The sequence below is a fragment of the Pteropus alecto genome, unplaced genomic scaffold (assembly GCF_000325575.1).
Source record: "Pteropus alecto unplaced genomic scaffold, ASM32557v1 scaffold87, whole genome shotgun sequence".
NCBI lineage: Eukaryota > Metazoa > Chordata > Mammalia > Chiroptera > Pteropodidae > Pteropus > Pteropus alecto.
Window position 1 is genome coordinate 7,496,827 of NW_006443225.1, and position 11,478 is coordinate 7,508,304.

Consider the following 11,478-nt stretch of genomic DNA (forward strand, 5'->3'; position numbering starts at 1 on the left):
ATGTTTAAAGCTAAAACTTTAAGGACTTTAAGACTTTTCCCTTCTATTTCTGAGCCGTTTCATTGATACCACTTTCTACACTCTGTCAATTCCAATGCTATCTAGCATCTTTTCTAATTTAGCATTAAGAGCATTGCAGAAAATATAAACAACTTGGCACTTTGAGACTTCTGACACTCGGTATTAGTCAGTTGCAATTTATTTGTTTGTTCTTTCTGATAAGCAAGGGGCCAGACAGGTTTTATCTTTTCAACATCCTCTGCCATGGCAAATTGAATGCCATGAGTTTTCTGTTCCAAGTGGAGTGACGCAGTTAACTAATTTTCAATTTTTGGTGTGAGGATGCACAGATGACTCTTGATTTGTATCTCCCGAGAGAGAGCGGAGAGTGGCAGCTTTGATCTGATAGTGAGATCAAGTACTCGGTATCTGAAAGTTGCTGTGGATAATGCAGCACCGCCTCTCAGGAGAAGTCCAGGTATGAGAATATCATCCCAATCTAGGCAGCCTGAGTCTCAGAGATGATGTCACTGGATAAAGCCTGTTCAGCTCCGAAAAGAATCCTTCCTCCATTGACCATCCTCTGCCTTCCTATTATGATCATTATTTAAGGATATAAGTGCTTCACAACAGCAGCTCATTATTTCTCAGATCAATTGTGAGGTAGAAAAGGAAATGGAAGCTTAAAGGCCTAATTTCTACAAGGTTCGAGATGGTGATTTAAAGCAATCATCGGTGCCCTTTGACTTCTACCAAGTAGTTTGATCATTCTACTTAAAAATTTGTGTTGACTTTCTTTTTATAAACTCTCTTGTTTTTAATTAAGTACCAATTGTTTGGCACATGGGGTCAAAGAGAAGCAATTTACTGACAAAAATACATGGATAATGTCGCACATTACAGAGTGACTTCCATTGTGTGCACACTTTTCTTCCGCTGGATGTTTTATTCTATTTGTGACAAGAGCAAAGAGCTTTTTTCCCGTTTCTTTGTCCGTTTTATATTTGTTCTATTGCATGTGCTGCCTGCCTTTCCTGGGGATGTCTGCTGTTTTATATCTTTGTTTCTTGCCTTCCATCAGGGTGGCCACTCAGCACACTGTCACAGTTCGAGATGGAAGGAAACACAAAGGCCGTCTCTCTCCTCTCCTTGACCTTGAGGTCTAATTTTTAAGGGTGCTTCTTGCACTGTGTCCCCATATGACAACAAAAACACTATGAATGCCTCAGAACTGTTTTCAGTTCAATTCTAGTAAGTGAAAATTTATGGAAAGTAGTTCCATGGAGTTATAGGACACACTTTTTATGATTATTATTATTGATTGCAATAGGTTTCAGTCTCATTCTAAATTTGGTATCCAGAGTCTATGGTGAGGATGGAGCAGGCACCTGAGACCTTGAACTTGTTTTCCTATCATTTGTCCTTGCGGGAAGTCTGTTCTATTTTATATAAACTGAAATGGACTTTAATTTTTCATAATGGTTTTACTTCCTAAAAATTGCAATTTTTAGAATTAATCTTCTTTAGATTATATTCTCAATGCACTAGATATTAACCTGGGAGCAGTTTAAAAGACATATGCCAAATTCAGCCATCACAAGTACTGGCTCAAAGAGCTGCAGAGAAAGAATTTTCAGGCTGGAGGATTTATAAAAACATTTCGGAAGAAGGGAGGAAATAATCGGAATTTATTTATGGACATTTATTCTTCCCTCTCCTTTCCAGTTTGATATAGAATAATTTTAAGATCAGAAACAAAGATTGCAACAACAGTTTGGGGAAGGCAAGCATTCTCTGATGTAACCCCTTAGAGTAAAACACTGAATGGCAACAATCAAGAAATAATAACTGATGTCCCACAATATCCCAAAGGAGGAAAATTAGTGTGACTAGATTCTCTTAACTGACACGTTACACTTCTGAGAATACCCGTGGGCCAGGGGCCACTCAGTCTCTGTGGTTTCAGGGAGTGGAAGGTGGAACAGGACAGCGGCAGCACAGCGGAAAATAAGCACGAGTTGGAAGTGCCAGGCCATGGAGCAGAGTCATCCAGGTCTGCACCTGCACTGGGGGAAACTGGCAGAGCTGACGGATGCATCGAGGAGCAAGCTCCTGCACTGGGTGACCTGTGTCCGAGGAGAAGGTCCTGGCGGTGGAAAAGAGCATCGTGGCTGGTGAGGCTTATGAAGAAGTCGTAATGGAGAAAGCACCTCCCCTGGCGCCATTGTCCATGATGCTTGTGGCCTGGGACCTGAGACCACACCGCGATTTCAGAACGAAGTCCGCCCAATGCGCAGGATTCCGTACGTCACTTCTTTTACAGGTGGTACTGGAGTAAAGTTGCTGTGAGAGCCACAAGATAAAGAGCTTCACCCCTCACAGTGCACCTGTGCCGAATCTCAGCATCACCGGTAAATCGCCTCCCCCATTTCCGTGACCGTGCAGAGCTCCGCCCTGCCAGTCTCCATCTACGCACCTCCTCATATGGAGATGGGGAAGAAGTGACCAGCCCGAGAGCTGGAAGTCCACCGAAGTCGTTTAGACTGGCCAGTGCTGAACTGTTCACCCCGCCCTGCCTTGCCTTTCTCTCGGGACCCCCAAGAGAGGGGCTAGTCCCAGCTTTCCCCTCAGTCTTGCTTTTTACCTCCTCACTACCCCGAGTCTTCCCCATGTGGCCTTGCATGGTATCCCGGGACCTGTGAGCATAATAAGCCTTGTTTTCCTGAATCTCTTGTTTTCCTGGGTCTCCTCTTGTGGCCACACCTGACGGACCATCACACAAAGAACACAGAACAGTATGAAAAGTTTTCAATGCACTGTGGACTATTCAGAAATATCCAGAGCTTCAATGGCAAGGGATACAAACGTGCATTTTCTTTTCATATGCAGATTCTTCAACTATTCATTTTCATTTTATGGAGCAGGCTGTGCTCAGCCCTGGGGGACACAGGGATGAGAAGTCAGGGCTCTGTCCCTCCAGGAGCACACAGCCAACAGGAAACCTAGAAACAAATAAGCGCCCTCTGGGTGTCTGGTGTTGTTTGAGAGGTAGAGAACTTGTGGACTTGAGAAGGCAGGGGTTGTGTCCCCATGAATATCAAAGAAGGTCATCTAGAAGAAGGGATCCTTGTTTAGTCTCCAAACGTTTTACTTTTTAAAACAGTTATATTAATGTCATATAGACAGTTGTCCAAGATAAGAGGCCATAAGTATGAATTTTTAGAAAAAGTCAAGCATTTTGAAGAAGTTTCTTGAAGAAACGATTTCTATTCTCATTGGACATAAATCTTAAGAAATTCCAGATGTTAAATTATATGTCATTTCTTTAGGTTTTACTCTACTCCTGTAGAAAATATTCAACTCGATGAAGAAAAATTAATTATTGTTCTCATTGCTACACAATAATTTCATTCACTTTATATTATAAATTCTGAATAACATTTACGCAGTTGAAAAAGAGAGAGAGAGAGAAAGAGAAAGAACCAGGAATTACCAACCATATTGCAATCAAAAGTTTCAGCAAACACACTTTTGATTATAGAGTCTCCGGTACCGTCAAGGCATCTATTATCGATCTTGTAATTTTTAGAATGTGTAATACGTGCAGAATATGAGACTGTTTTTATTATGTGATTCACGAGAGTTTGTTGCTTTAAAATCCCCTCGCATACATGGAGAGTAAGGTAATAACTCCTTTCTAACTCCACCTGCCAGGAACCGCATGGCCTGGGCGAGGTGGGTGCTACTGCTTAGCCAAACTCACATTGCAGAGAACACAGGATGTGTGTGCCATCTGGATAGAGAGACAGTGCACAGCCTGGCTAAAGAGTCCTTTCATTTAATTTTCTGTTCTTTTCATCTGTCTGTAGCACAATAAAGGAAATTAAAATCAGTGATCGATTGTGTTGAGTGTATTATCATTGAGACGGAATGCATAAACAATGCACCAAATGAGAAGCTATTTAATCACATTCTTTTTTTTTTCCTGTGTATCTAGCTTGGTATAGCATGGGCCAAGTAACTGACATTTATTTTATTCAAAAAAAGGAAAAAAATCCATTTATGCCATTTGAGTGTTTCTCCTGTGTTAAAAGAACATTCTATTTTCCTTCCAGAATTTATTTTCGGGAAAACATACAAAAATCTTTATTAAATAGAAATCATTGCCCTATAACCCCTTTGATAACACTACTATTTCAGTTTTTTCCCTTATCTTTTTATTAGTTTATTTAGTTCATAGAAATCTTGGTATAAATTCTGATATTTGAAATATGCCAGGTAATTTTCTTCATCAGAAAGGGCATAGGGGTGCTATTGCTTTTATTGAATCAGATACAACTAATATATTAGATTTTACTTGGGAATTTATTTGATACTCCTGAAATAGAAAAAAAATACAAAAAATGCACGCGTATTTATATATGCATATACTATATTATATACATTGATATGTATTTTATATTTGTTTTCAACTTTATCATATATCGCCAAATTACTCTCTAAGGTAGTAGATTTCAACTTCTCTTAGTATATGAATTCCTACCATAGGTTTTTAGTTTCATACTGGCAAAAATCACAGTCTTATAGTTATTAAATTGTATTTCCATTATTAGTCACCATTTATTTTAATTATCATTTGTGAAATTTTGTGTCAGTCTTTAATCATTTTTTTCTATTGAACTTTTTATCTTATTCATTCATAGAGATCCTCTATATATAATAAATTAGATATTTTGCAGTAGTATATTTTGTAAATATCTTACTCAGTTTTCTAGCTTGCATTTAACCTTTATTTGAGGTACCTAGAAATTTAATTTTCACATAGTCCAATTTATCAGTCTTTATTCATTCTTCATATTTTCTTGTATTTGCTTAATAAACTCTTACACCAAAATCATCACTTTCCCATATGTACTTTTAAATGTTTCAAATATTTGCTATTCACATTTGTCTGTAATCTCAATGGATTTTTTGTGATATGATATAAAATAGACTTTCTTTATATATAGATAGTCAATTATCCCAGTATTATTAAGTAGTATCATTTTTCCACTGATTTGTCACACTACATCTGTCATTACATGTCCAAAATTATCAGCATATCCATGAATCTATTACTTGATGTTCCATTTTTTCCCCATTGGCTTATTAGTGTATCATTATCCAAAGCAAGCAATCTTAATTATTATCATTATAATAATTTTTAATATTTGATAGAGTATTATTCTTCAAAATAATCTTGGTTCTTCCTGCCCATTGATTTTTCAATATGATTTTTCAGATCAAGTTCTAAGAAAATACTAGTGAAGTAATTATTGGTATAATTGTAAATTCATAGATTGTCATCTTCATGATTCTGTGCCTTTCTATCCATGAGTAAAGTATACTCATATTTTATTTTTAAATTAGGTATATATAGGTATTTATGTCATGTAATAAATTAAGTAAAAGGTCTTAAACATGTTTTCTGGATCAATTCTTAGGTACGTTAATGTTTTATACTCTTGTAACTGCTATATTTTTTAAATAATATTTTTCATTGATTGTTGATGTTTTATAATGGTTTCATTGATTTTTTTTGTTTTTATTTTGACTTTATAGCTAAAAATGTTGCTGATTTGAACAGTATTATCTACAGATTTTCTTGGATTTTTCTATGGGTAATTTTAGCTTTTCCAAACAATGACGATTTGTGCCTTTTTCTGTTTCTAATTTTATAACACTTCTTTGTCCAGTCTTATTGCACTGGCCAGGAACTCCAGGACTATGATAAATACAAGTAGTGTCAGCAGAAATCGCTTTCTTTTTCCTAGCTTTTATAGAAAATATTGATTATGTTTCAGCATTAACTATGATAGTGTTGATGGTTTTGTTATAGACAAATGGATCAGGTTAAGAAAGTTGTATTCTATACAGTTTTTTAAAAATATTTATTTATTTATTTATCTATTTATCTATCTATCTATTTATTTATTTATTTATTTATTTATTTATTTATGGTGACATTGGTTAACAAAATCCAGTAAGGTATACATATGTTTACAATATAGTTTTAATATAAACAGGTATTAGATTTTACCATGTTTTTTTCTTGCATTTTCTCATATAATCCTATGGTTTCCCTGCTTCCATCTGTTAGTTTGGTGAATGGCATTAAGACTTTCTATTGTTAAAGCATGGTTGCATTAGTGGATAAAAACAATGCCATTGTTCTGAATCACTGATGGATTTTTTGATATACTGATTGACTTACTTTTCTAATATTTTCAGGAGAATTTTGCATCTATACTGTTAAGGAAATTGGCACATCATTTCTCTGTCATCTGCATATGAAAGGAACTGGCTGAAAAGCATATGCCGCTGGAGGAGGGGAGAAGTGGAGCGACTCTGCACCCAGTGTCTGAAGCTATCTCCAGTCGTGGCTGCAGTGACAATAATGCTGCAGTGATGACATTTCTGGAAGTAGTAACAACACTGATTGCAGCAGCGGCATTGAGAGATTCCCCCATGATGGTGGCCACAGGAACAGCAGTGAGAATCATCCAGAAAGTCATGACAGTATTAGTTGTAGCTGTAGCAGCTGATGTGCGAGTCATATGAGGTGGCACCTTGTAGGGCAGCAGTGATGGCTCAGCCCCAGATCGTAACTTCCTAGGCTCCTGCTTAAGAAGCTGAACTTGGCATCTGAAGCCTTGAGGCACCTGCCACTGATCTCTGGGCAACATTTTCATTTCCCCAGCTTAGGAGAAGCAGAGAGTAACTCCTTGGAGTTACTAATTTTTTTAACAGCCTGATCTTTTCATCTTTTGCTCCATTCACCCTTGTAACTGATTAGTCTGTGAAGTATGCTAAATATAACTCATTTGTTAATCCACACAGTATTTTAATTTTTAAATTAATTTCAACCGTGGGAAAATTGGAAGAGAGCACATAAAAATCCAGTTTTCAGGCTTCTCTTTACAGTCTTTAGAATTACGAATGCTGATTCAGCCCTTTGCAAGGCAATGATTGGCTGATGCTGAGTCATCGCTGTCTCTTTAAACAAGCCTGTCCTCCCAAGCTCACCCATTCCCCATCCAGGCCGCTTCCATCATCACACCTGCCTGGCCCTGCACACAGTTAGATTTGCAACACCTACTGTAAGTGGTATGGTCAGCAAATATAGCAGAATTTCAGGAATATATATTTCTTCACTTACTAAAGCAAGCTGTATTTTGTAAGTTACATAAAGATAATTGACTTAAACTTGAATACTAATATTGAGAGCCACCTATACTATTAAGTGACAAAGAGACTAATCAAATAAATCAAGTTTTCAAATTAATTGTTTGGAAACAATTTGCTTTCTCTGCCTTTCGTTTTTAATCTTTAAGTAAAATATGACATTATTTATGCTGGACTCTCAGCTCTTCGTAGCTTTGGATTTTTTTTTTTCTTTTCTTCCGTGTATCTGAATTCTTTGAAGTCAACCAGGGCTGACTGCAGAGGACTCTTTGTGCAATCCAATCAGGCTAATTTCAATTTTAAGTGCAGGAGACAGGCAGGGCTTGTCATCACCTCCTTTGTGAAGCTATGATGGATTAGCTAGTGTTGAGTTAGTACGATTTCCAGGAAATGACAGTACAAACGCTGTCCTAAGCAGCCTGTTAATAAACAGACCTCAAGTCTTAAAATTTTCTACTTGCTATTTTATTTTAAAAGTGGAGGAAATCTCCACTAAAGCTCAGAATACATTTCACATTGCAGCTTCATCCGAAAAGCTACCGGTATTTATATTCCCACATGATTTTAATAAGAAGTACAAGTAAGGAATCCCTGTCTAAAATAATATACAGACTTGTAAGAGCAAGAACTGGCAAGCAAAAGTAGAGTTTTCTGCTAATTTAAATATATTGTCTAAACACATTTCTATTTTGCCTTACCCATTTAAAAATACTATATAGGAAATCTCTTTTTCAAAGCTAAGGAACAGAATACAATGAGATAAGCTCTTAAATAACTAAAATTATTTAAAAATGATTATTGAGTGTGTTTGTGTGTTCTTAAGTGTAAAAAAGCCAAATCATAATTTGAAAAGCATGAGCTGTATTAAGCTTTGGGAAAATTAAAATGTTTCCTAATAGTTTTATTTAATTTACTTTTTATTGCTTGAATTCTCCCAAAAGAAAGAGAAAAACAGAATTATAAAATAATAAACTAAAACAAAGGAAAGCCAAAACCGAGTATGTAACCAAATTCAACGGCAATTTTCAATTAAAATCAAGAGCATTTTGGAAATTTTACTAGTCAGAATAATACCTACTGAACATTCACTATGGGTTTGGGTCAGTTCCAATAGCTTTGTATTAATTTATTCATTTAATTCCCATAATACTTCTCTGTTAAATACCTTTATCAAGGCAAGGGAAGAAAACAGAAGTGATGTAAGTTTCTCAATTCTGTGGAGCGAATTCCTGGGAGAGCAGGATTCGAGCCCAGATGATCAAGATCTGGGTTTTGCCACAACACGGTGCTGGCTCTCCTTTGCCATATATATATATATATATATTTTTTACATGTTGATTTATAATCAAACTTTGCTAATGCTTTCTCCATTAGACATGGGCATCAGACATGTCTTGAGGGGTCTCAGGGCACATTGGTTCTATCTATTTCCATCTAATTCTGCCCCTCCGGGTCATCTTTGGTTTGATAGAAGCACTCTAGAAAATTTTTGGCCCGAAGGAGTTTTGTGAAGCTTGGAGCGGGGAAGAGGGCTGGATATGATTCCATAGAGGAGTGGGCATTTCAGTTGATACTTGAATTTGATTACGAATTCCCCAGGTTGAGGTGGCGAGGACGTGCACTGTGCCCATGTGGCACTCACTTGTGGCAGGCAGAATGCTGTTGAACATTTAATTGTGCCAGGGAGAAACAGTAGGAGATGAGGTGGATGATAAAGAGCTTTGTAAAGCATTCTTAGGACCTCACCCCACACCTGTATCACAGTTCGGCCAGCCATGCTGGAACTCAATCGTTCCATGGGCGATGGGACACTTAGGAACGTCCTGCAGAGATCTGTCCCCGATAACATCTGAGATGTGCAGCCAATGCTAGCATTAAAGTAACGCTCATATCAAATTTAGGAACCTTTCCTTCCTGGTACATTCCTTCTGTTCTGCTCATCTTGGTAATCATTGGACCCAAACCAAAAGTCAGTCCCCTCTGGCCACATCTTATGGCTCTACTCTTCCATCTTTGATGCTTGCTCTTTATCCTCAGCTCTTAGACTGTGCGCAGTGGAATTCACAACATAATCGTGAACAAGTTCTGTATTTTCATCATCTTCACAGTACTTTCCTACCATACCCTAGCACGTCCAAGAGGATAAAGATTTCCTGGAAGGTGGAGCTGTTTCCCCCGCCCTTCTCATCCTACTTATTGCTGATTTCTGAACCCAGAGCAAACTACCCCAAATCTTTGGAAATAATTGCCATTCCATCTTAATATAAAAATGTACTAAAGCCTATGGCATCAGACTGTCATACCACCTTTCAGCTCACTTCTCTATGTGATCGTCAGTCTCTGGGTTACTCTTCTACATTTAGGAAGAATTTTAGTGCTTAGTTTATAGGTTTTTTTCCCCCATCCCAATTCCTGCCATTTTCAGGGAGGCAGAGTTTTTTTGACCACTTGATATCTAACTATTTCACTTCCAAGCAATTTTTTCTCCAGTCCCCCGTGACTGTGGTCTGGACATTTATATCAACCAATATTCCTTCATCTTTGAAATCTCAAACTCCGATAGGCCGCTCTCTGAATCTAACACTCGGTAAAAACAGATCTTGGTGGAGATGCTCTCTGGTCTTCTTCAGACTGAACTATTGGCCTTTCTGTCTCATTTTATGCTGCCATCATGTCTCTCCTTTCTGAAAGTCTCCTCCTGGGGTCTCTTGGACTCTATTTGTTGAGGGTGGTAGTGTCTTGTTTCCTATATAGACTTCAGCAGACTGCGATGGGGTTTCATAATACAATATTAGTAGAAATCGCATACTAGGGGATAAATACCTAATAAGATTGCCAATAGGAAAATGGTTTAGGATGGTGACTTTGTAAAGCATGCATTGTTGAAGTAACAATTGTGAGATTCCAGGGTCCTGCTGTGGTTAGCCTACTTTAATATGTTTATTCAAAAATGTTTATTTTGGCTTAACAGTCAACTGAACATGAGAAAATATAATTGAATTGTTTACACAACTCATTAGAATCTGTCCTTCTGTGACCAGCTGATAAAAATTTTGCTGATAAAACAAGTTTTGTTTTACGTGTGTTTCTTTTAAAAGACATTTAATTTAAAATATATTGCGGATTCATTAACCTTCAACTCATAGTCAAAGGCACTATAACTCATGTCTAAACACAGCTTATCTAACGCATGTGTATTTTCTTCAGAAGGCACATCACAGCCTTCTTCCGCTTTGGAATACCAGACAGGGCCTCAGCTCTGAGTTTGGGTGCCTTTTAAGACAATAAAATCCCCAAGAAAAATCACAAAAAAATGTGGAAAATATGGCAGTAAACAGACTTCAGAAAAAACACTTGTTAACAATACAAGAACCTCGTTTTACTTCCGCTGGTATCCTGCCCTTCAGTCACTCAAATTTTCTCCCTGCTCTGCACGTGTCTGCAAATGATGACAAAAGTACTATATTGATTTTGGGGTTACATGTAAAATTTTAGATTTTAGGTGAATTCATAAGTACAGATTCTGTGAATAATGAAACTATCTTATGTGCATATGTGTATGTATATATATTCAATGGTGTGGTCTCAATTTTTTTTACTGATAATAGTACCTAATAAACTGAGTCTAGATTGAACTGACCTATAGAATAAAGCTTAAACTATTCATGCAGTCATTCCAGAACTTTAATAGCTAGTCTCTAACTGTCTCTTACTACTAGTCATCTGCTACCAACTACTATTACTACTACTGCTACCACTGCTGCTACCACCATGTTGTGAGGTTCGCAATGATATTTCTTTGTAATCTTATTTCTCCTTCCAGACAGTAAGCACTATAAGGGGAGGGATGAGATTTTATCCCTCGTGTCTACTACAGTGCTTGGTTCCTTGTAGAGTCTCAACAAATATTTCTCCTCTATCGTCATCATTACATTATTTTTATTAAAGCTGCCTCGGATCATACTAGAAAAGAAAAGTTTCAACAGGAAGGAGAAAAAGACCAGGGAAGGAGGGCTTGGTCAACAGTGGATTCAGAAGAAACAAGAACTAAGGAAAAGCAATAGGATTTGAAGATGGTCATAGCTGTCCTTCAGGGAGACAGTCAGTGGGAGAGGGGAATCAAATTCAGATGTGTCTGCTCGCAAATCTCATGTTTTTTCCCTTTAGGTCATGTCATCTCCAACTCAGAAAAAGGTATGGCAGGAGAGCAAGCTGGATTTGCAGTAGCTTTTGGTGTTTCATATCAGGAAAGAG